This window comes from Betta splendens, chromosome 5, assembly GCF_900634795.4.
Source record: "Betta splendens chromosome 5, fBetSpl5.4, whole genome shotgun sequence".
Classification (NCBI taxonomy): Eukaryota; Metazoa; Chordata; class Actinopteri; order Anabantiformes; family Osphronemidae; genus Betta; species Betta splendens.
In genome coordinates this window covers 259,945-263,934 of record NC_040885.2, presented here as the reverse complement: position 1 = coordinate 263,934, position 3,990 = coordinate 259,945, and positions in this window count along the sequence as shown.

Genomic DNA, 3,990 nt, shown 5'->3' with positions numbered 1-3,990 from the left:
ATATATATATATATATATATATATATATATATATATATATATATATATATATATATATATATATATATATATATATATATAGTGTTTTTGAATTTCTTGTTTCTTCTATCATGTTGAGTCGATTTTTACATTTCATTTTAATTAACAAAAAAGAGCTAAGAAATAAGGCTTTGTAAAATGAGTATAATGGAAGAAGCCATATCATGTTCATGTAGCCATGTGGTGCTTTTCACACTTAAGACAAAGGGAATATCACCACCAGCACTATACAAATGTCAACTTCTAAATACAAGGTGAAGTTTAACTGCCAGATGCACTTCTTATTGTGAATAAACATGTTCAGTCCACTGAGTTCTCAGGTGCCATACACCAAATAAAGGGATTATTATTGTATTTGAGTGTATTTATCAGATTTTTTACATGCTTGTCACGTGATAATTAGCTTCTAATAAAGCGTCACGTCTACACCTTGTTTATGTGAATGTACGCATGACTATGACTTAGCAGAGTAAGGCAGTGAACTGTCTGGCCAGCCACACGTTTTCTGTTCCATGAATCGTTTTAACTATGTGTACGCTGTATCGGCGTGAATTGTGTGAGCCTCACTCTCATGTTTGGTGCTGCCATATGAAAAGCATTATTTTATGTATTAGATCAGATGACGCAATAAGGAAATTAAATACCTGGCACGTCGTGCTTGTCTGTCTGCTTTTATTCAAAAACCATTGACATTCTCAAATCATAAACATATAAAAGTCCTGTTAATGTCAAAGGCAAGAAGATGGAAGACACAGGAGCTTTAAATAACTTGTCTACACTTTAGATTTGCAAACATACTGATTCTAAAGAGAATAAATACTTCCCAGTGGCGTGCGGTGGGGTTTATGGCTGGTAAAGTCCTCTTTAATTGGATTTTACTTAGAAGCGTGTATTTTTCACAATTTAATTGTCAGAATGCATGTTAATAATGGTCATATTTTACATTTTATTGTCATTCCTATCTCACCTAATCTCATGTTTTTATATGTTGACATATTCATGGTCACCATTTCCTGTCTTATTTTGTATTACTTCCGGTTTTTGTTCTACCAGGTGTAGTGCTTGCTTTACTTCCGGTCATATGTTCATTAGCTGTTCGCAATAGACAATCACTCATGGTATTTAACATCCAAAACTCAACTCAGACCTCCTCCAGATTGTCGCGAGTTATCTCCACATTCCAGCGTTACTGTGTATGTATTCCATTTACCTTTTACCTTTTTTTGTTCTAGTCCAGCCCTTTTGTACCGTAGCCGAGCTTATCTTGTTGTCGACCCTGACTGTCTTGACCGCAGCTTCTGCCTGCTCCTTTTGATTGTGCCTTGTACTGTGTGTCTGTGCCAGTACTGAACCTGTCCTTGGATTCTGCTGTGAAAATTAAAGCCTCTGTAACTTCCCTTCCTGTCTCCATCGCCATGCATGTGGGTCTGATTTGTCAAGCCGCCTGACAGAACAATCTGGCCAAAGATGGACAGCCGGCGCCAAGTCTGTGCACTCCGCCCTCCAGGCTCAAGAGCAATGTGTCAAGGATCTCTAAAGCTGAACCGACGCCATGCTTCAGGACCTGACTCACTGCGCTGCCCGGCAGGAAAACACAGTCGCAGATCTTATGCAGCTGGTGAAGAGTCTGGTGGAAATCTGCGGAGGCCCAGTTCTGCCATTGGCACCACCGGAGCTGCCAGAGCCTCTTCCGGTAAGCGCTAGCATTCATTTACCTGCGCTGGACGTCCATCTGGAAGCACCACAGCGCTTCTCCGGGAACTCAGGTGGTTGCAGAACATTTCTTACCTAGTGTGAGATTCATTTCGAGCTCCATGCACCACAGTTCCCTACGGAGCGGTCCAAAGTGGCATTCACGCTCTACTACCTCAAGGGAGTTGCAGAAATATGGGCTACGGTCGGCATGTATGAACACATACACACAAGCTAGCTTCTTGAAACGTTAAAACAGATCTTCCAGGAGGTTGCCCCCGGATGAGAGGCAGCCGAAAAGCTAGTAAATATCTGGCAAGGAGAGCGTAGTACGTCAAAATATGCCATTGAGTTCCGAACGTTGGCTACGGAGGCTGGTTGGGATGCCATCGCGCTGGGAGACGTGTTCATCCTGGGACTACCTCGCCGCGTGAAGGATTGCTAAGCAGCAAGAGTGCTACCCAGGAAGCTAGACTCGTTCATCGAACTGGCTATTCGATTGACCGGTGGTTGTGAAGCAGCAAGCTGTAGCAGCGCGCGGAGGTCGACGGTGGTCGGGGCCAGGGCGGTGGCTCACAGCGGATCCTCTCGGGCAGAGCATCCCAATCGAACATTGGAGTCTACCGCCGCCTTCACCGTTCCTTCCGGATCTTACCTGTCCACTGAGGAGCCCATGCAGCTGGGACACACCCGGTAAACCCCAAATGAGAAAACGACAATCCTGGAGTCTGGGATTATGCCTATACTGCGGCCAACCCGATCATTTTGTGACGGCTTGTTCGTTAAAAGGGCAGGCTTGCCATTAAGCCCGAGGCGGCTGGGTTGATTCGGCCCTCGTCTTCTCCGGCAGGTTTTTCTTTGTTGGTAAGAAGGATGGGTCCCTCAGGTCGTGCATCCATTATCAGGGCCTGAACGACGTCACGGTTCAGGACTCCTACCCCCTTTCTCTACTGGCTTCAGTGTTCGAGGTACTGTTCGAGGCTCGCGTATTCACCAAGCTAGACCTCCACTATCTGGTGCATATCAGGGAGAGAGATGAGTGGAAGATCGCATTCAATACTCCAAATGGGCACTTTGAGGACCGGGTAATGCAATTCTAGCTTACCAACGCACCAGTGGGCTTTCAGGGTCTGGTTAATAAGGTACTGGGGAGTATGATTAATGACTTTGTTTTTGTTTATCTGGACGATATTTTGATTTTTTCCCCAGTCAGAAGAGAAGCATTGTACTCATGTGCGGCGGGTGGTCAAGCGCTTCTTAGAACACCAAATATTTGTCAAGGCTGAAAAATGTGAATTTTATGTGTCGACAGTCTCCTTTCTCTGCTTTGTCATTTCCCAGGGGGTAGACTAATATGAACCCTGCGAAGACACAGGTGGTACAGGTTCATTTGTAGATTTAGTACCGTTGCTTCCCCATTCCATGCTCTCACTTCCTTCAAGGTCAGATTCCAGTGGACCCCGGATGCCTCCCAATCAGGGGTTGGCGCGGTCGTCTCCCAGCGAGATCAAGAGGACGGCAAGTTGCACCCGTGTGCTTTCGTGTCTCGTAAGTTGTCGCAGGCCAAGTGCAAACAGACAGTGTTTAGCCTACAATACTGGTAAACAGGGTCACAGTTATTTCCTCAGTAGAAATGTTTGGCTATATAAACTACCAAAGCAAAAAAGCCTTCCGCTCTGAAAATCTGATTAATATTTTTTAATTTTGCCTCATTTAGTCTCTTCCTCTTTTACATGGAAAACAGTTAGTTGGAAAAAAAATTCTCTCGGGTGTTCAAGCATGTCTGTCAGGTTTTCAGGCATGTCTGTTCATTAGTAAAACCCTATACTGGCCAATGTGTTGTCCTCCAGGAAGGAGTTGTGTCAGGTCGTAGGCTTGCATAACCATTGTCTACCTGTGGAGTTTGCATATGAGACGATGTAGCTTTCAATTTCTTGTTAGCGCTGTAGGTTTTAAAAGTTTAGTGACAATTTGCTACAGAAGGAAAAAAATGCTCTCTTCAAATTGCATTGAATTCATTGATAGCAGGCACTGATTGGCAGGGAGGGATCGTATTTTCAACAGCTTTAGGCTAGCAACTATCTCGTTGGCGCAGTAGGTTTTTAATGTTTAGTAGGTGCTACTTCAAGAGCATGTTGGGTCAGATTGTTGCCACGATTTTAGATGTAATACAGAGTCAGAAAAAGCAGGCATTGGTGTGTCAGATCATAGGCTTGCATAACCCTTTGCCTACCTGTTGCCTACCTGCGAGAGACCTGG